General features: G+C 38.5%; 1 protein-coding gene across 9 annotated transcripts in view; it reads left to right on the forward strand.

Annotated features, from left to right (window-relative positions):
• ZNF438 (zinc finger protein 438) overlaps window positions 1-26,172 on the forward strand; it is a 204,064-nt gene that overhangs the window by 90,157 nt on the left and 87,735 nt on the right. For 6 of the 9 annotated variants that reach the window (XM_014547998.1, XM_014548000.1, XM_014547997.1 and 3 more), the window contains one exon: window positions 10,703-10,761. The exons of 2 other annotated variants lie outside the window; for them this stretch is intronic. The gene's annotated coding sequence lies outside the window, so the exon portion shown is untranslated. Of the gene's footprint in view, window positions 1-10,702; window positions 10,762-17,238; window positions 17,316-26,172 lie in introns of those variants that run through there. One more of the 9 variants, XR_001364113.1, reaches the window with a different exon arrangement.

The following is a 26,172-nucleotide window of genomic DNA, read 5'->3' on the forward strand; positions in this document are numbered from 1 at the left end:
CAGGCAGACAGAGTGGTTAGGGGTGATCAGGCAGGCAGGCAGAGTGGTTTGGGGTGATCAGGCAGGCAGGCAGGCAGGCAGGCAGGCAAGCGGTTAGGAGCCAGCGGTCCCGGCTTGCAAGAGGGATGTCTGACTCCCATAGGATTGGGCCTAAACTGGCAGTCAGACATCCCCTGAGGGGTCCCAGATTGTGAGAGTGTGCAGGCTGGGCTGAGGTACCCCCTTCCCCCAGACCCCCCATGCACTGGGCCTCTAGTATTACTATAAGACCCAATAATTTTACTTCTATTTTATCCTAGAGTAATGAAAAAATGTTCACAGATACACTTGTACAAGAATGTTCATGTTGGCTTTATTCATAATAGCTCTAAGCTGGAAAGAGCTGATATATCCATCAACTAGTGACTGGATAAACACATTGTGGTGGGGGGGCACAGATCATGGAGGGCATTGGTGATGTGGCTCTGGCAGCGGGGACGCTGCCGGCCCCGATGGGACCTGACAAGAGTGGGACCGCAGCAGCATGGTGGAGCAGGTGAGTGGGTGGCAACAGGCCAAGGCGGGTGCAAGTGGGGCCCAATTGCCCTGTTGATTGCCCCACAGATGGTGACCAGCGGTGGCAGCAGGGGGCAGGGCTGCCGCCTGGCTCCCAGGCACTGAGGGAGCTGGACGGGGGCCAGATGACTCAGGCGGAGGGGGTCTTGCAGGGGCCTGGAGCCCAGGTACTGCCCGGAGCCTAGAGATCAGCTGGGACCTGCCCTTCCATGCCAAACGCTCGCGCTTTCATTGCTGGCCAGTCCTAGGGACCACACCCATGCACAAATTTTGTGCACCAGGCCTCTAGTTTGACAATAAAAGGGGATAAAGTACTGATACACACAACAACATGAAGGACTCTCAAAAACATTATGTTGAATAAAATAATCCAAATACAAAAAAAATACAAAGTATGAATCTGTTTAGTGCTCTGGGTTATTACATCAGGAATGCTAGAAAATCTAGATTTAATCTATAGTGACAATAAGCAGACAAGTTGTTGCTGTAGATGAGAGTGGAGTGTAATTGGCCTGGATGGGCTACAGGGAACGTTTGGGCATGATGAATGTGCTCTATGTCCTGATTATGGTGGTAATTATATGGATACTAGAAGCCCATTGCACGAAGATTCGCACAATAGGCCTTCCTTCCCCTGGCTGGTGGCACCGGTTTTCCTTCGGCACCCGGGACCCAGGCCTTTGGTCCGGCCACAGCGAGGCTTGGCTTCTCCGCTGTGGCCGCAGTGAGGCTTCAGTCTTCAGTCTTCAGTCTTCGCTCTGCGCCTGCGTATGCAAATTAACCACCATCTTTGTTGGGTTAATTTGCATAGTCGCTCTGATTGGCTGGTGGTCGTAGCAGACTGACACCAATTTGCATGTTTCTCTTTTATTAGTGTAGATAGGTGTTTATAAAATTCATTGTAATGCGCACTGAAAATGTACATATTTTATTGTATATAAAATATACTTCATTAATATAAAAATAACTTCAGTAATGTTTTTTTTAAAACATATAAATGTTGAAAGTTGTTTTACTAAAAAAAGATTAACTTCTGTCTAATGTTAGAAGACCTCTGTGTAAGGCTGAAACTTAATTGACCTGAAAAATCCATTTAGATAAATCAGTATACACAATATAAACAAGAATGCATGAATTAAATATCCTTAAACAAAGAAAGAGAGGTGAATTCTCAGTATACTTTCTAGTCTATGATTTGATGTTTTGGAATGGGGCCCTTGCATCCTTAGAATTCATTGATGTACTTTTCTAATTTCTTTTAAATGATGTTTGGTAGTGTTTTTGGCACTAAGAATCCAGCTGAAAGGAAGTAATTACATATAATTTATTTTTCATTGTTCTTTTCTCTTTTTTTAAACTAGAAAGAATATGTGGAAGACACCCTAATGTTCCTTAGAATCTGTTCTTCCTTTTAGGAATAGAAGCTCTAGAGTTTACCTGAGCACATACATGGATGACCACCTAGACCAGCCGTGGGCAAACTACGGCCCGCGGGCCGGATCCGGCCCGTTTGAAATGAATAAAACTAAAAAAAAAAAAAGACCATACCCTTTTATGTAATGATGTTTACTTTGAATTTATATTAGTTCACACAAACACTCCATCCATGCTTTTGTTCCGGCCCTCCGGTCCAGTTTAAGAACCCATTGTGGCCCTCGAGTCAAAAAGTTTGCCCACCCCTGACCTAGACACTACATCTCTCTGCTTCTTTTGTAGAAGGATGCGACTTTGTGATTGAGAGGTGAATGGTAGTGTGTGTAAGGTTACCTCCTTAAAAACAAGCCACTGGACCTAGCCTTTCTTTTTTCTTTCTCTGCTGGTTGGAGGTTAGTTACATTAGGTATAGCTGCCACCTGAAAGAAATAGAAGCTCTAAGGGATAGGGCCAGCCTGCCTCCCTGAATGATCTTGTCTGGCATACGTCCCCCTGCCACACTGTATTGTGACATGAAAAAGAAAATTTTCTAACTTGAGCATTTCTGAGGATCTTTGTTATGGCAGAAAGTTTATACCCTAATAGAAAATGGAAGCATTTAAGACGTCTCTGTTTTTCTGTGTGTACTATATGGTCATATTTAATATATTTTGGTGTATATTCTCAATTAACAATTTCTAAAATAGCATAGGATTGTATGCCAAGAATTATGTTGATATAGTAGTTATTTAGAGAGTGTTTCTCAAATTTCCAAGTTATGTTTAAACTTTATGTACTAAGTATTATTAAATTGGAATACAGTACTGCTGTTTTCTAATTTTTAAGGTTGTCTTTATGGACTTGATTATGATCAATTTCAATACAGTTTTACAGACCTTTTTAAAGAAGTTGTTTTCTTTTAAAATACCTAAATATTCTGTTTTTCAGCTTTTCTATAATTACTGTGTATCTGGTCTATGAAAGGCTTAAATATATAAATCAATGATTTCTTCCATTAATTTTTGTTTACATTTCTGTCAGTTTTTAGTTTGGTAAGTGTGTTAATATATTATTTACTGTCAAAATCTCAATTGAGGATTATACATTTTATCAGAATGACATGACTTTCTAATTTATGCCTGGTGCTTTGTGTTTTAGCTGGCATTAATATTAGTTTATATTTCTCTATACATCTTTGTATTTCATGTTATATTTATCCTTTCTTTGTCATTTCTTTTAAATATGTTTCCTAAAAGTGGAATGTAGTTATATTCATTTTTTAACCTAGTGAAAACCTTTGTCTTTTAATAGATATTTTAATTCATTTGTTTATTGTCAAAATTGATTTAATTGGTTTTACTTCATTGATCTTATTTTAAGTTTTTTGTATTAAATTCTTTTTTTTTTGCTATTTGATTCAAAGTTCATCTTTAATTTTGACTTGATTGATATTTTAAATCTGTGGTATATCTAAAGGTAAATAGCTTGCTTTGAAATGTGCTAGGGATTATATTTTCAAGTTTTTTTGAAACAATCAATCTCTGTACTATCTATAATTAGCAGTTAGGAATGAGATGGTATCTTTTGTTTTCCCTCAGTATGAAATGAGAAATTTAATAGCGTTTTACTTATCTGTTTCTTGGTTTTATTTATATGATATGAGATTTTAATCTCAGACTATTAGTAAATTGTAATTTGAAATTATTTATAAAATATTTCTTTCATTAATTTTAATATAGACATAAAAATTATAAAAACTAAGGTTATCATAACTTTCAATAAATTGTCACTGTTTTCCGAATATATATTAAAACTAGGGGCCCGGTGCACAAAATTTGTGCACTGGGGGGGTGGTCCCTCAGCCCAGCCTGCCCCCTCTCAGATACTGGGAGCCCTCAGGGGATGTCCTACTGACAGCTTAGGCCCGCTCCCTGCTCTCCTTGGGGAGCGGGCCTAAGCTGTAGTCTGGCCTCCCTTTGTGGGAGGCGACTGGACTGATCAGGGGAAGGCACCAGCCCCATCACCCCGCTGCTGCAGCCACTGCCAGTCACCGCAGCCACCAAGGTGTTTTCATCAACACAGACTCCCCTAAAGCCTCCGGGCGTGGGCAGGGGACTCCAGCTCCCTCTGATCGCTGGCTCCGCCTCTGCCCAGGCCTAAAGCCTCTGGCCCAGGCTTTAGGCTTGGGCAGGGGGCCCCTCAGCTCCTATCGCAGGCTCGGCCCTGCCCAGGAGCCCCCTGGCTCAGGCCCTTCCTAGGCTGCTCAGGGCCCACACAGGGCCTACCTCGGAGTGACCTGGATGCTGATGATGTTCCTGGGACCCAGGCCACTGGGCGTCTGTATATGCAAATTAACCACCATCTTTGTTGGGTTAATTTGCATAGTCGCTCTGATTGGCTGGTGGGCGTAGCAAAGTGATACCAATTTGCATGTTTGTCTATTATTAGTTAAGATGAACTTTAAAAAAATTATTAAAATATACTCTTGTGCCATATTACATTACTCAATATTATTATCTTGATCTATTTCCATATTCTGTTTTAAAAATAGACACTCTTTTCCTTTTCCCTGTTGCCCACTTTCAGACTGTTTTCCTATTTATTAGACCAGGGAAAAGGAAAATCTATTGAAATTACAATGTGAAATGTTTTATTTGGTATTCATTATAGCAAAGTGTAAGATTCAGAATGTGTTTGGGATTATAGGATTAATGGGTTTTATGGTGATGGGTTGGGGAATATTACCAGTTATGTACTAGTAAGCTTGTTTTCTAAGATGTCCCTGTCAATGACTGTATCAAATAACATAGGACATGGAATTTACATTATCATTAATGTTTGTTCAATGACAGCAAGAAGCTGTCCTCTGCTGCTTTGAGTCTCTGATAAGCTGTTAGTTTACCTTGAATGTTCCTAATCATGTGACTTTCTCAAGTGGGCATTAGACTCTGTTCTTTCTCTTGAGTAATGATGCTTGTATATGGGGGCTTTCTCATATTTTTCAGAATATACTAAAGGACTGTTTAGGGAAGTGGGGTCTTAGAGGACACTCAGCCTTGTCTTGGAAACACTGTGGAAGGAAGAAGCCTGTAGCAGTTTTTAGGGCTAATATCTTTAAGAAAACAGTGATGTTTGATCATTGCTGTTTGTTCAGTGGTTAGAGCAGTGGTTCCCAACATTTTTGGCCATGCCCCACCTAAGCATCTCTAAAATCCTGATGCCCCCTCCCCCGTGACATATAATTCTTATTATTCAAAAAGTGAACTTTTATTCACATGGAGGAAGCCTTAAAGGCCATTAACTTGGTCTAAACAAGCTCCCAAAGAACATGGCATCTATAAAAGAGAAAACTAAAAGAATGAAAAGACAGTTGAAGTACTAAGAAAGAAATCACTAAGAAATTGTTAAAAATAATAATAATATGGGAGAGACCAAGATGGCGGCATAGGTAAACACCGCAGACTGCTGCCGCAAACAACCACTTCAAAAATACAACTAAAAGACGGAACGGACATCACCCAGAACCGCAGGAAGGCTGGCTGAGGAGAGACTCTTCAACTAGAAGGAAAAATAACAGCACACCGAGGCTCAGAGGAGGCGCAGTGTGGAAAATACTCAGGTGCGGAGGTGCGCGCGCAAAGCGGGCTGGTGGCTGAGAGCGCGGTTGTCGTTTTCGGTCAGGGGGGAGTCTCAGACTCTGAGCTCCAGATACGGGCGAATCGCTGGGGACTCGGACCCAAACGGGAGAAGCGGGAGTGTCTGGCATCAGTTGGAAGGCAGCTTTCCCTCCGAGGTTTGCAGCGGTTCCGGGGGTTCTGAGAAGCAGAGCCTCTGGGAACAGGACTGAGGGCACCATAACGGCTCCCTCCGCCCGCCCTGTTGAGCCCGCCCCGCCCAAGCCCTGCGCAGAGCCATTTGCCGGATCGCCTCAGGCAAAGGCTAGATTAGCACCTCCCCAGAGGACAGAAGTTTTCCGCGGCAGACACAGCTGATTCACACAGCCAGTCGGCCTGGTGGTCAAATCCCTCTAGTATTAACTACAACAATCAAGGCTCAACTAGAACAAGACTGCGCACAAAGACCACTAGAGGGTGCACCAAGAAAGCATAAAAAATGCGGAGTAGGAGATGTGCAGGAGGCAGCTGATCGATGTTTCTCTCTCATCGATGTTTCTAACTCTCTCTCTCTCTCCCTTCCTCTCTGTAAAAAATCAATGAAATATATTTAAAAAAAATTCACTTTAATAACTCATTCTCAAATTCTCCCCTTAAGTGTCAAATTGGCCCCCTGTGGGGCATGTGCCGCGCAATGGGAACTACTGGATTAGAGCAGTAGTTCTAATGGCCCTCGGACCCTTCACTTCCCAGTCAAGGGCACATACCTTGATTGCAGTCTCGATCCCAGAAGATGTTGTTGTTTTTTCTCTCTCTCTCCCTCTCCTTCCTCCCTTCCACTCCCTCTAAACATCAATGGAAAAATATTCTTGGGTGAAGATTTTTAAAAAAATAACAAAAAAACCCAGTGATGTTTGCTAGGTTATTCTTAGAGATGGGAGACTTGTCTTTCTCACAGACTACCAGGATCTGTAGGGAGTAAGTTGGAACTGAGAATGAGAACAGCCTCTCCAAGACTGTGGATTAGGATGGAGTTCTTGGCAAGAAACTTATTTAGTGTGGTGTATGGAAAGCACATGGGCTGAGGAGGCAGGAAGACCTTTGTTCTAGCTTCGGCTGTGTGTGTGTGTGTGTGTGTGTGTGTGTGTGAGAGAGAGAGAGAGTGAGAGAGAGAGAGAGAGAGACACTGAGAGACCATGGCAAACCCTCAACTTTTCTGGGCCTTAGGCTAGATATATTAAAAGAAGAAGGGGACTCTCTAAGATCCTTTCTAACCTTAAAGTTCTTTGACTGACCAGGGCACCAGGGATAGCAAGGACATTTTAATTTGACAGCATATTTTTAGATGTCATTAAGCAAAGAAATCAGCTTAATTTCATCTTGTAAAGTTAAGAGTAATAAGTCACTTATCTTACTACTTTGAGTAAGGATAATTAGAAGAAGGGATCATATGTGACTTGTGTATTTATACTCTGATCTAATATTAGCTAAGTGACATGTTGTAGTCAAGAGGCCCAATTATAACACCTGGAAGTAATCTGGTAATAGAATGACTCAGAGGAATGTTAAATCACTATTTTCCCCTGAGAAAACTGAGAAAGGTGTTTATCTACATTTTTTCATTGGGATATGTGCATGTCTTGGGAGTGAGGATGCTGGGAGGTAGCCCCACTGTGGGTAGTAGTCAAACACCAGATTTAAGGTCCCACTGAAGATCTTTCGTTGATGAGCTCATAAGTGGTGAAAAGGTTGCCAGCCCTGAAATCAGCAATAGAATGCTGCTCAAGGTGGCTGTTTGTCATAAGCTCAGCTGGGCATGGTCACAAGCTTGGTGGGCAGAAGGAATTTTGAAATAATGCCACGCCATAATTGTGAAAGAGCTAGGAAACAGTGCTGACTGAATAAAATCTGTACTGCAATCAAATGGTGACTCTTTTTGAGGAAAGGCTTTGTTCTGGTTAAGTCCTGGAGTATGGGCCACTGACAAAGGCTCCAGCCAGAGCAGCATGGGAAAGATCATGCAGTGGACATTGGTTGTTTCTCTCTGTTGTCATCACTTTGAGGACTAAAATATAATTGAAAAGTTTTATTTACCTATCTATCCAGAGCTTCGGGGGGGAAAAAAGAGAATTGTTTCATTTCTAAATGCATTTCATTTTAGTAAATAAAGCATTATGAATAAATCCAAATAAAATTCAAAACAAATTAGAAACTTGGATACAAAATATAGGTATTAGTGCCACCATACAAAGAAGACCTCTCTAAGGGTGCAGAGATCAACATTCAGTAGCCTCTGTCCTTAGGAACTTAACTTGAGTGAGAGAAACAGGTAAATAGCTAATATTTATTGTTTTATTCAGTTTTTATACAATGTCTACTCTATATAAGGCTATGTACTAGATGTTGAGACTACAAGGTAATCTGTTGATACAGTCCCTATTTTCAAGACATTTATAGTCCAGAGGAGAGGAGTAAATGAGTAACCAGAGCACAGGGTTCATGGAGTCATACGAGGGATGAAATCATTAGAATGCATAACAGAAATTGATGCAGGGGACTTTGAATATGTTCTAAGAATGGAACTAAGGCAGTGTCAAGGAACCTGTTCCTTCAATGATTGTAGTAAGCTGTCCTTAAAGTTATGTTCCAAGAACTGTACATTTCTGATGTTAAGGATGATAACAATAGCCAAGAATTTTACAATGCTTTCTTTCTGTCAGCCACAATTCTAGTGCTTTTCATATAACAAGTTATGTAATCCTTACAGTAATCCTATAAAGTAGGTGTTAATGTTAGCCAATAAACTTAGGCCCAGAGCAGTCTAGTTACTTAATCAATAACAATTACTAGTATGTAGTGGATCTGGCATTTGGTTCCAGAGTTCATATTCTAAGTACGGTGCTAAGTTAAGACTTACAGAATTAAGGGAGTCATCTACTGGAAGAACCATTGTTGTACATTTTTGTAGGTAGAGCAGCTTAATATTAATGAATCCATATCTGAGCAGCTAGGAGAAAAAATTGTATATACATATTTTTTTATTGTCTAGAAATAAAGCTTATCTTATAATTATTGGAATTGCCTTGTACTAGCTATAAATTATAATAAAATTATTAAATCGAAATAATAGAATTTTTAAGTTGAAATCATAGGAAATATCTTTTGATCAATACTGTCCTCCATTAATTTACAGAAAAGGGCCTTCTTGAATTTTAAATATCTCTAAAAGAGAATCTATAGCCTTCCACAATCAGGAGCTGTATCCCACAGCTCTTTGAGGTGGGGATTTCCTATTCAGCCCAATGTTCTCCTGGTCAGTAGGAGGTTGCTTTCTCTATCTCTCATCCTTTGAAATGTCTATCTCTTTTTATAACACTAGTGGCCTTTAATTTATAAGCTGGATTTGTAAATTGATGGTGCCCAGCCTGGTTGGGCCTGTGGTGCATGTGGCTTATCTCCATGTTTGGAGGCGTGCTATTTGCTGCTCTCAGGGAGTTAATAAGAGCTTTGGTGACCTGGTTTGCCCAAAATTTATAAGCTCAAATCTAGACGATCTGAAGGGAAAAAAAATGGAACGAAAAAGTCAAAGTTATGGTTGTAAACTACAAGGAAAGTTAGAATCATAAAACCGGCATCAGTATGCTACAGACAAGAATTAGAAGTTAGGAAGAGCCTAGATGGAGACATTTTTAATTAAAGCAGTCCTCAAGACATTTGAAATTGTTAGGATGATTTTAAATAGGCAACCCTTTGGCTTTAAAAAGAATCAAGGATTCAGTTTTCTGTATGTGGTGTTAAATATAAAGACATACAAAATTTAAGAGGAAAAGTAATCTTTTTATGTAAAGCCATTTTGATTTATGGTTTTCTGGCCTTTGAAAGCCTCCCTGTATCTTGATAAATACATTGAATTGTTTTAAAATGGTATTAAAATAATTTATTTTGCAAAAGCAAGTATTTTTAATGTAGCAGTTAGGAATATCATTAGGAAGACTATTGAAAGTGATGTCTACCATAAAGCTGAATGGTATTGCTAAATAAAGAAAAGGATATTTAGACCTCATTTGGACAGTTAACTAAAAATAAAAGTAAACTTTTACATATAATATTGAAATCAACTATGGACTTCAAGAAATTTACTAAGATAATATTTTGTCTAAATTTATTTTCTATTTTGTTTTTTAAAACTTTAATTTTATTTACAGAAGGAATAAAAAGTACTTTAAAAAAAAAAAGCATTACAGATCAAAGTTCCCTTTGACTACTATCCTTTCAACATCCCAGAAGTCACCATTTTGCCATTGTTTCTTCCAAAGCATTTTTTGAATATTTATATGCATATATTTCTATGCATATAACAGAAATATGTTTTGAATAGATGTTAAAAAAATAATTCACAGATTGTATTGTTTGCTAGTTCATTCTAAATATGACCTTCCAGTATGTTTTGGTTTTGATACTTCAATAATATTAATAATAGCAACAGACATTTATTGAGTAGCTATTATGTGCTAGGCAAGATATTTAACATTTTATATATAATTTATTCTCATAATCTGCATAATGAGCTTCGGAGGTGTGAACCCTAAAAAGGATTATATCCACCGGGAAAGACTCCTCATGGTTATAGGCCCAAAATCATAATCATAGTCTAGCAGCCATTGCTAACAGAGGTCTCTCACAGGCTGCATTTCAGGGAAAAGCCACAGACTGAGCTTCCAAGCCTCCTGAACTGTGCTCCTGTTGTCTGATATGACCTGTATAAGGGAGCTCCTGGTATCATCTTTCAACCAATGCACTGAGACCTGCCCCGACCAATTGGAACTGTGCACAACTGTATCTTCATTTGCATTTGCACTGACAAATCAGAGAAGCTCCATAATGACCAATTGGAGTGCATGAAGCTGACCAATTAGGACAGTGCTATTTGAATCAATCAGAACTATGCTGTTTGGATTTCTCATTTGCATTAAAATGAACCAATTGGGAACTAGAGCAGGAACTTCTCTATAAAAAGTGTCCTCCCCTTTGTCTTGGTGAAGCACGCTTTTGATTTTCAGCAGAGGCTGCTTCCCCCCAGTTTGCAAATTGTTCACTTAAAGTTCCTCTTTTTACCACAGCCCAGATTGAGGATTCCCGTTGGCATTGGGTTGGTGGGAGCAACCTTTTGTTGAAATAGGTGAGTATTCTATATTCATTTTATATGAATAAAAATTTACCTTAATTTTATCTCACATTTACATTGAATTGCTAATGCCAGTAGTTTATCATCCTTTAATAAGTTTTCAAAAAAATAAAAAATTTAGAATGATTTAAAAATTGTTAGGAATGTAACTTCTAGTTCTGTTAGTTTTGTTATTCACATGACCTCGGCCTTTTTCTACCAAGTCCCTGGAGTATCTTTGCTAAGCCACAAGGCTGGGAATAAGAGGGTGACTCCTGCTCACCTTTTAGGAATGTGGAGGCATTTTTGTCATATCTGACTCATTCTACATGAAGAAAAGACAACCCCAGACATTTCCTCAGTAGTCACTGCTTTTAAAAACCTAAGCCTGTGATGATGTTCTTGTTTGGGGGAACCATTATAGGATATAAGATCTAGGAGGAAAGAGGTTTGTTTTTGAAAGATGCTTTTCATTGTGCCCTTAGTCATACTGGTATGAGGAAATAAAGGTTGCTGCAAGGAGAACTCTGAGAATTTTTATGGGAATTGGTAGAAAGGAAGTGATATTGGGTGAGTTGAGAGAAAAAAATTTGTGCTTATTTTGTATACCCTGATTTTGGACTTTGTATGAAGATATTTCAAAATTACATGACAAAATTGATATTTTAATGAATGGGATAGCTGTCAGAAAGGTTTAAATCACAGTTCTGCTGCTTACTTGTAATTAGCTGGGTAACCTTGAAAAAGCCATTTTACTTCAATAAAATAATATCCACCTTATAAAGCTGCAGGGTTGAAATTACATTAAGTATTTTATACATTGCAAAGCGCTATACAAATGTGCAATGTTAGCTGATATTTTTGCTGTTTTTATTACCACAGTTGTTGTCAAGGCTGTCTACAGTTTGCATCTTTTACTTACTATGGCCTCTGTACTGAAGACTTACAAAGCTTGCTTCTGTCCTTTATTACCTGAAAGAGAACACTATATTAGGGCTCTGTTATTTTCAGAGAAGAAAAGAGAGCTTTTTGCTGGATCAGTTAACAAAAATTAAAGGCCTAATTCTATGTATCAATCAGCATTTCCTCAAGCCTAATGTAAGAACTGAAAACATTATCTATAGTACTTCTCCATGAGAGGAGATATGCTGAAGGTTCCAACAGTTAACATTTGGTTATCATCATTAGTGTTTATAGATATTCTTTACCTTTTGTTTTTAAGATAACAATAAAGTATTAATTACTATCTGTCTACTTTTAGAAGTATTTTCTAATAATTTTATTGTACTAGATTATTGTTTGAAAAACAAAAATTATCTTGCTATAGTTTCTTTTTGGTTATGTAATACTTAAATTACTTTGAAATCTCAATATACAATGAGGATATGAAGTTTTTATGCTTAACAGAACAAGACATGAGTTCAAAATGGTTAAGAAGCACTAAAAGGCCTGGCTAGTGTGGCTCAACAGTTGAGTGTAGACCCAGGATCCAAGAGGTCACTGGTTCGATTACCGGTCAGGGCACATGCCCAGATTTTGGGCTCTATCCCCAGTGGTGGTGGGGAGGGGGAGGATGTGGAAGGCAGCTGATCAATGATGTTTTTCTCTTTCTATCCTCTCCCTTCCTCTCTCTCTCTAAAAATCAATAAAAACATTTTTAAAAAAACAATGAAAGTGAACTCTTGTTTCCAGATGAGGAGATAGCTCCATTGAGTTTCCATTTGGTGCACTTCAGAGTCCACACTATAATGGGGGAACTGCTCCATGGTTAGAACCCCAATTAGAAGTCTGGTTTATTATTTGGAAGTTTTTGTTTATTACTTTGCTTCCTCTCATTCTGCTAATGTTTTTCCTAATGTAAATTTTGTAGCAACTCTAAATCCATGGAAAGAGCAGGACCTTTAACTTGTCACAGAGTCCTTGGACTGCCTATCAGTGAGCCAATGCTACAGAAATTAGACATCAATCCTTTAGCTTTAAGGTGACTAGGAAGTCTACAATTGAAATCTCAGTTGACATTTGAGTGATGTGCCATTTATTGTACAAAAACACTACAGGTATAGGCTATTTCTTGAAGAAGATATATCTATGCTTTGGAGGAGGCACTTTGCTGGGGAAAAATCCTTTGGTTTTATTGTTACCTCTCTCGATAGTTCTAAAAAGCTTACCCTTTTCATTTTAATTGGTGTTTTGCTTTGTGGTCTCTGTCCTCACTTCCATTTATTTCTTGACCTACTCTTTGTAGCAGAACATCTCTATCCTGAAGTTATACCAATGGGAAAAGTTAAATCTTATTTCAAAGGAACTTTGAAATTCCATTCCATATTTTAAACTTAGTCCATTGGAAAAATCACATTTTTCTTTATTTTATTTGGATACCCATGCCCTTATTCTCTGAGGATTATAAAGGGTTTTTCATCTTTCTCACCTATTTATAGAAGCTGAGAATTTCCCCTTTTCCAGTAGCAGTTGTATTAAGAGAAGCTTATTTTCTTGAGATCTCAACCAGGGTTCTCTAAGGAGTCTAGGATCTGCACAGTCACATTTGCTTTTCCAAATAAGCAACTAGAAATATTTTAACTTGTCTTGACTATAACTAAGTTACTCTTAAAACAAAAAGTTCATAATCAGTTGAATTCTCTCAGCTTCTGGCTTACAGTACTGAAGAAACTGTTACATCGAGTAGACAGGCTGGAGTAAGAATTTCTGATTCGATTGCATATTATTTATTGTGGAAGGAATGTTTTCCCTCCAGACTGACTAGGAACAAGATGTTTAAACATAAGCCAGGGTGGAGACCAGTTTGTTTGGTCAGCTTCAGAGGAGCCACGTTTTCCTACTTACCATGAGTCCGCCAACTATTCTACCCCCCACCCCCGCCCGATTCTTCAAGTTTCTTTGGAATTTTTACTTAAGGCTCTGTTGGATAAGGCAGTGATACAGTGAATACGTGGCAATAAGAAAGGCTAAGGCTGTTTTTGGAGCAACGTGATTTTATGTCATTATGAATTTATGTTGTACTGTGTGTGTATATATAAAGTTTTCTTTTTTTTCTTTTCCCCGGTCCCCCTCTGCTGTTGGCTTCTGTATTCCCATAGCTGGATTTCATGCAGCAGGACTCCATTTATCACAGGCAGTGGGAGGGGTGTACAGAGATATGAAAGGGTTACTGTTCACATTTCCTGTGTAATTCCCTGTGATCTTACTGAGCTGTATGTAATTTCTTTCTTGATGTTAAACATTCCCAGGCTCCTATAACCTTCTAGCCTACTTGTACTGGCCAAGTTTGTCCCAGGTGATCATATAGGCAAATCTCCTGTTTTTAAAGATTAGAAATCACTCCTTCCTCCATGAGATAGGCTAAATGCTCATGCCTTTGAAGTCCCAGAAGAAATCCTTTTGATTTAAAACAAGAACAGAGAAGTAATATATTAGTTTTAAAATTTAAATTCAACAGCCAAGTTTGTTGTCAAATTAATTGCGTATATTTAAAAATCTACTGATTCCTGGTTTAGTGAATTTCTAGTTAAATGAAAGCCCCTTGATCTATTAAAGATTACATTCTTCCTTCTTAAAACACACTTAAAAATGGATTCTAATTCTAAAAGGGTAGATTTGAACCTATCATCTTACTTTTAGTTTATTTAATAGGTAGATCATTTTAACTTGCCTCAGATATAAAGCTGCTTACCTGAAACTATAACACTTCCGCTTCAGTTCCATTCAGAAGATTGTAGTTGATCATAGGGAGATACTTATTATTTTCTGCTTTTTTTCTGGTTTTAAAAGTATATCACAACTCATTATTATTCCACAATATTTTAAATATACATTTTTGTTGTTGGATAAAGGTATTCTATTTTTGCCTTTGCCTTAAGTTTTAGAAGAAAATGTTATGCTCTTATGAAGCATAAGAATGTGTCAGCAGCTGCTCATAAATCAATGGGGACCAGCACTGTGCCAGCACTGCCCTCATAGCAGGTAATGAACTTTTGTTTAGACACAACTCTGGGCAAGTTTCCTTGTGTAACTTATAGCACATCTCTGTGTCCTAATTCAAAAACATAGGAACCTAGGGGTTTGGGGAATGAACAGAAACAAAACAATGTCTTTGAAGGAGTTTCTAGGATAATTTAAGTTTGCTGATATTTAGGCCAAAGAAAACTAATTGCATTGCTTAAAGCAATGAGATAAAATGTTTTTATGCACTTAACCAAGTGTATATGGTTTTGTATGGACATGGGTAGATGAATTTTTAGATGGATTCTGTTTGGATCTGCTTTAGAGAGCCTACATGCATGGTTGATATTTCTCATTCAACTTTAGCTCCCCAATGCCTAAAACACCTGTCACAAGTAGGTTTTTCAATAACAGTTTGTTGAATGAATGAACGAAAGAGACTGCCACGTTACTTTTGTAGATCCTTAATTGTTTTATATATGTGTAATTATGTGCATGTCAATAATGTTATTCTCATCATTCCTGTTTATATTTTTCAAAGTCCTTTGCTATTAAGTATTTAATCCCCTCACAACATTTTGTGCCCAAGATCTTAAGTGATCTACACCTGGTTGGCCTAACCATGACATTGCTCTGCAATGAGAAAAAATAATATTTAGTCATAAATTAGTTAAATCATAGTCTATTAACATTTCCTAAAATCAATAAGCCCAATTTATTAGTACATAGTAGAAAAATACTTATATTATCTCCCAGGTATTAATTATTCCTGGGATCATCAAAAAGCACTGCATAGTAATCTATCAATAGATACTTAGAGAATGCTAATGTAAACAGCATTGTGCCTGGTACTTGGTCCTGCCATCTGAAGTCTCCTAGACTTCTCAATGAACAGGATACATGCACTAGTCAAGTTAAACAGCAATTTGAAGGTGCATTAAATATGTTATATGTTAAGTGAGAGGCCTGAACAAGAATCAAGTAGCTTCCTGGAGGAAGAAGTCATTTTGACTTGTATTAGAGAGTGGTGGAGGACTTCACAGAGGAAGGTTGAGTTGGGCATGAAACAAATCGTCGGGGTCTGGATATAAAGGAGTGAGGCTATTGGATGTTTATAAATATGGGTGATAGTTACCACATTTCCTGTTCCCAGCAGCAGTGAAGAAACAGCAACAAAAAGCTTAAGTATATGATGGAGGCTTTTCTCCATTGATGGTGTATTTATTCCTTATTTTTTACTGAAGTGGAATTTCAGAACAGCTTTCACCGAGGACATACAAGAGCTTTTTTAGTTATAAGGATCCACTTCAGTAGGAAACACTCCCAAATCTCTCTCTTCCAATTAAAATTTCAGCAGGAAGACAGAAATAAGATATATTGAAAAGTTATTATTCATGACTACACTTTGGTAATAAAGGCCCCATCCAATCTCAGTGGCAAGTTTAACAGTATCACTGCAGAATTATAACTTGATTTGAAGTCTAACATATAAGGAGGTAGATCCATATTTACTTTTTTTTCATTGATAGAGGTAGCTGTAGTCACTCTATGTAAATATAACTTCACAGTAATTATTTCTTAACCTGTTAAAGGTTGTTCTACAGTAAAAACAACTATTGCATTAATATCCTAAATACTTATATCCAAATCCTGATTGTTAAGCAAATTAAAAAATTGATAGAATTTGCATTGAGACCCTTTGATTATATTTACTTATTATTACTTACTAGAGGCCCGGTGCATGAAATTTGTGCACGGGGGGTGGGGGGGTGTGTCCCTGAGCCCAGCCTGCACCCTCTCCAATCAGGGACCCCTCTCACAATCCAGGACTAATGGCTCCCAACTGCTTGCCTGCCTGCCTGCCTGATTGCTCCTAACTGCTTTTGCCTGCCAGCCTGATCACCCCCGAACCACTCCCCTGCCAGCCTGGTCCCCCCCAACTTCCCTCCCCTGCAGGCCTGGTTGCCCCCAACTGCCCTCCCCTGCAGTCCTGGTTGCTCCCAACTGCCCTCCCCTGCAGTCTTGGTTGCTCCCAACTGCCCTCCCCTGCTGGCCTGGGTTCCCCCCAACTGTCCTCCCCTGCAGGCCTGGTCGCCCCCAACTGTCCTCCCCTGCAGGCCTGACCGCCCACATCTGCCCTCCCCTGCCGGCCATCTTGTGTCCACATGGGGGTGGCCATCTTGTGTGTTGGAGTGATGGTCAATTTGCATATTACTCTTTTATTAGATACGATTATTGAAAGCAAACATTTTACTTTAGAGCTAAACTTCTAGCTGTAGTTTTATTCTGTTATTGTACAAAGGAAAAATAATACACCAATGAAAGAAAACCTGTTTGTCCAATAAAGTAAAGAGAGAACCTTAAGATAGTCTGCAGACTTTACATTTTTGGCCAGTAGCAAATTTATGTGATCCTATGCATATCTCTAAACATCCCTATTTGTTCAACTGTATGAATTGCTGCCAGTGTGATAATGAGAGGGAAACTATAACCAGTGCTTATTTCCCACACTCTGTTTTTCTGATGATTTAGAGTCTTTCAAGAAGTTACTAGGTGATCCATGATTTAAAAGTTTGGTGGTCAGCAATTTTATGAAAGATGGGAGCATCTCATGAGTATTATTGATATATTTTTAACTCAGTATTTCCCAAATGTATTTGATTTTGGAAATGCCCACTGCCTGACTTTCCATCTTCCTTTTTCCCTCCCTTCCTCCTCCCTTCCTTCCTTCTTTTTTATCTTCCTTCTTCCTTCCTTTTTTAAGAACACCTTAAAATTTTCTATAGAACAGGTTTCAGGAATTGTCCTGTAAAGTGTGTATACACACACATTATTTAAGTCTGTTGCTTAAGTTCATTTTTCTTTTAATGTCTATCTTTTTTTTAAGGCAAAGATATGTTATAAAGGGAAAAAGAATACCTTTCAAGTCTTACTAGCTCTTCTCATGTCATGTTTAGTGGGGAAGAGGCTGGCACTCCTATCTGAAACAAGGTTTAAGATATGTCTGAAGTTTAAGAGTTCATACTCTCTGCATCTTCTATAACTCTGAAAAAAGTAGGAGTTCATCAAGCATAACATAAGTTATCTCTGGGGGTGGGAAGTGGGGAAAGAGTAGGGTGGGTTAGAGGTAAAATGAAACTTTTACATTTTACTATGACTACTTTTGTTCTGTTTGAATTCTTCCATTAGTGTGAATTCCTTTTGTAACCTTAAAAACAAAGAACAAATTAAAAGATATTCCTTGGTGAGAGAACTTATACTTTATAAAAGGATTGCTTACTCCAAGCGTTTGTAAGTACTAGACTCTCTGGTGTTTTGAAACTTACTTTATGAGGGGAAAAAAACAATTTTAAACCTTTTCTTTTTCTTTCAGAAAAAAACTTTATTATGTTAAGTTAGGTAAATCTGATTAGATAAATCTAATACCCCTTGCTCTTGCTATTATGGTACATATTTCTACTGTCACTAATAATATATTATGCCATCATTTTCCATTTATATGCTAAGTGATGAACTGGGTCTCATTTGTTTTTGTATCTGCAGCACCTAACTTTACACCATGCCTGGTATCTAATAGGCATTCATAAATGTTTGTTGATATGGGTGTAGGGAGGGGGGAGACTTAATTGCATAATTATTCCTAGGGGAATACATTAGTGCTTGCCCCTTTCAAATCTTAAGAGAAATATGCTATTGTTAAAGTACCTTTAAAATATAGTTTAATTTATTTTTGATTTATTTATATCTGTCTTCTCTCAGAAAGAATTTACGATGATATTCATTAGTACACATAATATGACATAAAGTTTAAATAAATGAATAAAATAACCAAGTTGGAGGACCTTGTTAATTCCCATTTTTAAAACTCAATAGAAAGTGACAGTAATCAAGACGATGTGGCATTGGCATAAGGATAAGCATATAGATTAATAGAGTAGAGAGTCCAGAAATAAACCCTTACATTTTTGGTCCATTGATTTTTGACAAAGCTACTAAGACTTCAATAAAGAAAGGATTATCTTTTAAACTAATGGTTCTGGGAAAATTGAATATTCATATTTTAAAAAATGAACTTTCTCATTAAAACCATGCACAAAAATTAATTCAAAATTAATTATGGACCTAAATGGTAAAATTATGTAAAGGGAGGCATAGAAGAAATTTCATGACCTTGGATTAGGCAAAGAGTTGTTAGATATAACACCAAAAACATGAAAATAAGAGCAAAAAATTGATAAATTTGACTTAATTAAAATTAAAAACTTTTGCACTTCATAAAGACACTGTTAAGAAACTGAAAAGACAAGCCACAGAGAAAATATTTGCAATTCGTATCTGATAAAGGACTATATCCAGAACATGTAAAGACCTCCAACAGCTCAATAATAAGAAGACAAATAACCCAATTATAAAAAATAACTGAATAGACATTTCATTTAAAAAGATATATGAATGATGAATAAGCATGTGAAAATATGCTCAACAGCTTTAGTTATTAGACATATATACATAAAAAAAGTGAAGTATTACTTCTTACCCACTAGGATGCCTATAGTCAAACATACAGATAATATCTGGTGTCTAGGTGTGGAAAAGTAGGAACTCTCATACATTGTTTGTGAGATTGCAAAATGGTATACCTACCTTGGAGAACAGGTATACCGTTTCTATTAAAATTAAACCAGCTTACCATACATATTAGTCAGGTTCTCTAGAGGAACAAAACCATTAGGATGTATCTATAGGAAGAGATTATTTTAAGGAATTGGCTCACATGATTGTGGAGGTTGGCAGGTCCAAAATCTGGTAGGAGAGGCCAGAAAGCTGGTCTCAGGAAAGAGCTGGAGTGCAAAGCCAGCCTGCTGGAAAACCAGTAAGAGTTGACATTGCAGATGAAATCCAAAGTCAGCCTTCTGGGGAATTCCTTTTTGCTCAGAGAGATTAGCCTTTTGTTCTATTCAGGCCTTCAGCTACTTGGATGAGGCCCACTCACATTATAGAGGGCAATCTGCTTTCCTCAAAGTTTACCAATTTAAATTTATGGATTCATCCAAAAATACTCTCCCAGAATAATATTAGACTAAATATCTGGGCACTGTGTCCAGCCACATTGACAAACAAAATTAACCCAGAAATTTCACCTCTCAGAATCTACTCAAGAGAAATGAAAATATATATCCACACACAGACTTGTATATGATAGTTCATAGTAGCTTTATTCATAATAGATAAAAATTGGAAATAATCCAAATGTCCATATACTGGTAAATGGACAAACAAAATGTGATATGTCCATGCATTGGAATACTATTCAGCAATTGGAAAAACAAAAAGGAAAATACGGGTATATGATGTAATATGGATGAACCTCAAGAATATGATAAGTGAAAGAAGCCAAATTTAAAAGATTAAAAATGGTATGATCCCAATTGTATTATATATCTAGATAGAGGAGTTTTGGGGGTGGGAGCAGTGATTGACCGCATATAGATTCAAGAGAATATTGGAGAGTGATGAGAATGTTCTAAAATTAGATTGTAGTGATGATTACACCTTGGTAAATTCACTAAAACATCATTGATTTGTACACTTATAACAGGTAAATCCTATCTACACTAATAAAAGAGAAACATGGTAATTAGCGTACGACTGCTACCCTTTTCATTGGTTAATCAGTGAGTATATGCAAATTAACTGTCAGCTAAGATGGCGGCCGGCAGCCATGCACTGAAGCGAACATGAGGCTTGCTTCAGTGACTGCGGACTCCAATGTTCCCCGCCTAACTTGCCGGCCTCTCAGCTGCAACTCTAAGCAACTATGTACTATGTTGCAAATAAGAAGATAAACAAAACCCCAGAAACCGGCTGTCAGTCAGCCCCGGACCGCAACATTGTATCGATGTTTTCAGCAGCGAGGCCTCAGAGCTAAAGCTGGCCCAGAATAAAAAAAAAAAAAAGAAAACAAGGAGTGGTTGGAAGCTTCAGTCACTCGCCAGCCGGAAAACAGCCCTCAGCCCCTCAGCCAGCCTGGCCAGGCCCCCCAGTGGGGACCCCCACCCTGATCCAGGACACCCTGCAGGGCAAACTAGCCGGCCCCCACCCGTGCACCAGGCCTCTATTCTATATAGTAAAAGGGTAATATGCCTCCCGGCACCAGGATCAGCGGAGCAGCGAGGCTCCCGGCACCGGGATCAGCGTGACAGGGGGCAGCGCCCCAACCCCCTGATCGGCCCTGCTCTGTGTGTGACAGGGGGTGGTGCCGCAACCTCCCCATCAACCCTGCCTTGAGTGTGACAGGGGGCGGTGCCCCAACCCCCCAACCGGCCCTACCCTGAGCGTGACTGAGGGTGGCATTGCAACCTCCCGATCCGCCCTGCTCTGTGCATGACGGGGCAGCACCCCAACTCCCCAATCGGCCCTGCTCTGAGCCTGACCAGGGGCTGCACTTAGGGATTGGGCCTGCCCTCTGCCACCCGGGAGCAGGCCTAAGCCAGCAGGTCGTTATCTCCCGAGGGGTCCCAGACTGCGAGAGGGCACAGGCCGGGCTGGGGGACCCCCCGCCCCCCGAGTGCACAAATTTTTGTGCACCGGGCCTCTAGTCTACACTAATAAAAGAGAAAGATGCAAATTGACCATACCTTCACGACGCCCACCAGCCAATCAGGAGTGAGTATGCAAATTAACCACCAAAGATGGCGGGTTAATTTGCATACACAGGTGCTGAGAGGCTGGGGGTGGGGCAGGACACTTGCGTCGTCGCCATGGCAACAATGCAGGCATTCCACACTGCCTCAACCGCTCTGGGCCTCTGGGCAGTGTGGGAAGGCAGAAAGGTCCTCCAGGCTGGAGCAAAGGCGGTGCTGGCAGCCAGGGCCAGGAAGGCCCATTCTTGCACGAATCTTCGTGCATCAGGCCTCTAGTGATATATAAATTGTACCTCAATAATGTAAACAAAAGAAGGATGATAAAAATGAGACAATGGACTAAGGGTCAGACACATAATGCATTTCATAAAAGCTCTTGTATTTGCTTGAGGTGGATGACAAATTTTGCTGTTAGCTCTTTAAAGAGACCTCTCATAAGATGAGATGTGTTTTCTAGTTTTCACAAGATCAAAATTTTGTCAGGATTTTAGTGGAAGCCTAATAATTATAATTCATAGAAAAATATATCTCTTTAGGCATACTGCAATATACTCAACTATCTCAATAGCATCCTTATAGTAAATAACTGAAGACTGTTCTCCAAACATGTTCTTAAATTTTTCTTCAACACAGACTAGTGACTTAAAAATCAAAGGCTACTTTATTAAACACAATTCTCCTGGGTGAATAGCAAGGAGAACAGTAAAAGGAAAAAACCAAAGAATGCTGTTTAGTGTTGGTATGTCTTACTCCAGACATTTAGGATAATGAATGACTGGACTAAATAGACATGCCGCAGTTCTGCAGAAGCTTTTGGTGAAAACTGAGTAACAATAAGATTAGCATTTTACTCCCTGACAAGTACCTGGAATGTAGTTACTCTCAGATACAGTTAGATGTGGAGTCTTTTGCTTTAATTGTCAGCTAGGTTGGGAGTAGGATTGGCATCCTCTTAGGAAAGTTGGGGAGCCTGAGGAGGAAATGTATTTGAATAGACTATCTACCACCTGTGAATAGAGGTAGCCTGAAGAAATATATGCTGGTGGGTTATGATTCTTCCTGAGAAATAATTTTGGCTATTCTCCAGTGCTTAGACAAAGGGATTATTCAGGCTCTAAAGACAGTAGAACATGGCCATAAATATTAGCTTGTAATAGTGTCTTTTTCATTGTAAATTTTCACAAGTGTTACATGCCTATTGTAAAAATTTTAACAATTGAGTTCATATGCCAAATATAGAATATATAGAATAAAAAATAAAGTCTCTTTTCTTTGTACCCTACCTTGCTATTTTCCTATTAGTGTATATTTAAATTGCTTTTAGTTTATAGTTGTTGTAATGCTGCAATAAATATACTGGTGTCAGACACTCTTCCATTTAATAAAAGATACGAGTCCTGGTCGGTGTGGCTCAGTTGGATGAGCATCGTCCCATGCACCAAGAGGTCGCAGGTTCGATTCCTGGTCAGGGCACATGTCCAGGGTTATGTATATGGTTCCTGGACAGAGGTGGAAGACTGAGTTCACATGACCTTTCTAGCATGGTAATCTCAGGGTAGTCAGACTTCTAATTCTGTCGTACGGGGCTCCTAGAGAGAATTTTTCAAGAGATAGCAAGTGGAAGGTGTCAGTGTCTTATGGCCTAAAACTGAAAACTGGTTTCTCATCACTTCAAAGCAGCCCCAAAACCCTCCCAGTTTCGATAAGAGGGGACATCGGCATGACCTGTTAATGAAAGAAATATCAGAGAATTTGTGACCATCTTAATCTACCATAGTCCACCTTCTGGTCACAAATGATTTACATTCCTCCTATATTCAAAATATACTTAACCCCTTCTGAGAATCCCAAAGTTCTCATCCCACTATGGCTTTAACCTCAAGCTTAAGGTACAGGGGCTTGTCATTTAAATCAGGTCCAGATATGCGGGAAGCTTCACAAGTGTACTTCCTCTCAAGCGACAAGTTATTTACTCAACATATATTGAAGAGTCAGGCACAGAATAACTGCAATAAACACTTTCATTCAAAAATGTGGAACCGGAGGCATGTAGCTTTCACTGGTCCATAGTAATTTTGAAATCCCGATGTTGTCAGTTCCTCTATAAGGGCCAAACTTACTCCCAGGAAGTGATTATTTATGGCTCCTGGTTTCGCCCTATCAATTCTGAGTCATCCTTCTTTTACTATCAAAATGGTTTATGTTTACAACTGGGTATCCTTTCCAGCCTTGCCTCTTGAAATTTGAAAGTTCAAAAGCCTTTCATTCTCTGCTCCTTTCAGTCCAATCTAACAAAAATCCTTTAAAAACTTTGTCAGATTCCTGTAGCAGGTTCTAAAGACAGTAGAACATGGTCAAAATATAACCACCCCATTAGGCAGAAGCCACAGTCAATTTTGTTTTTGAGACAGGCTTCTTTTGCTAGTTCAAACTAACAGGCAAGGTATTATAAGACAATACCCATAAGATTCTTAGAAGCTTTTCTATTTGAAGGAGTCCAAAAGGCATGCTCGTAAGATTCCTAGAGGTGTTTTATCAAGAAGAGTCTAAGAGGCACACTGTTAAGATTCTAAGTGAGCTAGATACAGCTTTAAGTCATATTTCAGTCTCACCACACTTTTATAGACTAGAGATTTTAATCCTGAAACCATGCTTTACTTGATGTTTACTCTGAAGCTATTTCTTACTTTTCTATCTGTAGAAAATGGAGATAAGAAACTATTTTCTTTTTGAAAAGAGCAGGCCCTGGCTTCTTTATATTTTCTCTAAATTCTGCTTGAACATGAAACAGTTCTTTTGTTAGCTCATCTTTCTCTATGCATACCTTATCTTATATAACTAAAAGAGACTAATACTTTCAATCTTCTGTCTAGAAATCTCCTTAGCCAAACCTACCATTGTATTGGGCATATTTCCTCTTTTCTATGTTATTCAGGGAATGGTGTTGCAAACTTTCCACCACTGTGTAAGAGGGGTTGTCATTTCTCCATCTGTTAACATTTTTACTAATGTCCTTCAAGTCTTCCTGAGGCTCTTGCAGCTTCTGCTTACCAGCTGCTTCCAAAGCCAGTGTCACATGTTTTAAGATTTTTATTATAAAATCCTACTTCCATGTAACAGAATCTGTTATATTTCTATAATTTGTTAACAAATTACCTAAAAACTTAAAATCTTAAAACAACATAATTTTATTATAAGTCATAATTTGTGCATCAGTGAAAAGGGCAGGCTTATAGTGAGTGGTTACTCTTCCCCATGTAGCATCAGCTGAGTTTAGTTGTTGATATTTAGCTGGAGAATGGACTGGTTTGAAGGTTCCAAGACAGCTTTACTCACATTTCTGGTATTTTAATAAGGATCAGTCAAAAGCTAATCTTAGCTGGGACTGTCAACCAGAATACTTACACCTAGCTTCTCCAATATGACAATCTTACTGTAGTTAGTTTATGATGACAATAGCATAAAAAATAGGAAGGAGGAAATAGATGTATTCCATTGTAAAATTCTTTCATTATATGTGAAATGGCATGATAGTATTAGAGTGTGATAAGTTAAAAGGCTATATTTTAAGCACCAAGCAATCACTAAAACTATAAAAGAAATGGGCATATATAATAAGCCAGTAGTGGAAATAAATTGAAATACTTAAAAAAATTCAGTCCCAGAAAAAGTAGGAAATAATGAGAAATGAAACATTGAACAGATTGGGACAAATAGAAAATAAGATGATTAATTCACATTCAACCATATAAATAATTACATTAAATGTAAATACTTTAATGGCAGAAATTATGAGGCTAGATAAAAAAGCAAGACCTACAACTGCAAATTATCTACAAGAAATACTTTTCAAATATGAACACAGATTAAAAGAACAAGGATTTAAAACGATATACCATGAAAACACTAATCATTAAGAACACTGGAGTGGCTATATTAATATTCAACAAAATAGGCTCTAGAACAGGGAATATTACTAACAATATTGAGAGATAGTTTGTGTGACACCAAAAGCACAAGCATTAATAGAAAAAAGTGGATAAATGGGACTTCATCAAAATCAATAGATTCTATGCTTCAAAGATATCATTGAAAGAATGAATACCAACCCAATGCAAGGGAGAAAATACATGCAAATCATATATCTGATAAGATATTTGTATTAAGAATATATAAAGAACTCTTACAACTCAATAAAAAGAAAACAATCCAATTTTAAAATGGACAAAGGTAATTGACATATTAGGAACTCTTTTACCATGTTCCCCTTTCTGTCGTTCTATAAACTTATGGGAATTAAATATACAGGGGAAGGCAAAAGTAGATTTACAGTTGTGAGTATGTGAAACACAGGCTATTTTTGGATTATTATTTATCCTATCTAATAATAGAGAAACATGGTAATTAGCTGTACCTCCGCTACCCTTCCCACTGGCTAATCAGGGTGAGATGCAAATTAACTGCCAACCAAGATGGCGGCCGGCATCCTATCTAATAGAGAAACATGGTAATTAGCTGTACCTCCGCTACCCTTCCCACTGGCTAATCAGGGTGAGATGCAAATTAACTGCCAACAAACAAGGCGGCCGGCAGCCAGGCAGCTTGAAGCTAACAGGAGGCTTGCTTGCTTCAGTGACAGAGGAAGCCAACGTTCCCCGCCTGCCTTGCCGGCCTCTGAGCTTGCACTCTAAGAAACAATGTTACAAATATAGAAGCTAAACAAAACCCCAGAAACCTGCTTTCAGCCAGCCGGGCTTCAGCCAGCAGGACCGCAACATTGTTTCAATTATAGAACAAATGCAGATCCCTGCTTTCAGCCAGC

The sequence above is a fragment of the Myotis brandtii genome, unplaced genomic scaffold (assembly GCF_000412655.1).
Source record: "Myotis brandtii unplaced genomic scaffold, ASM41265v1 scaffold49, whole genome shotgun sequence".
NCBI classification, from domain to species: Eukaryota; Metazoa; Chordata; class Mammalia; order Chiroptera; family Vespertilionidae; genus Myotis; species Myotis brandtii.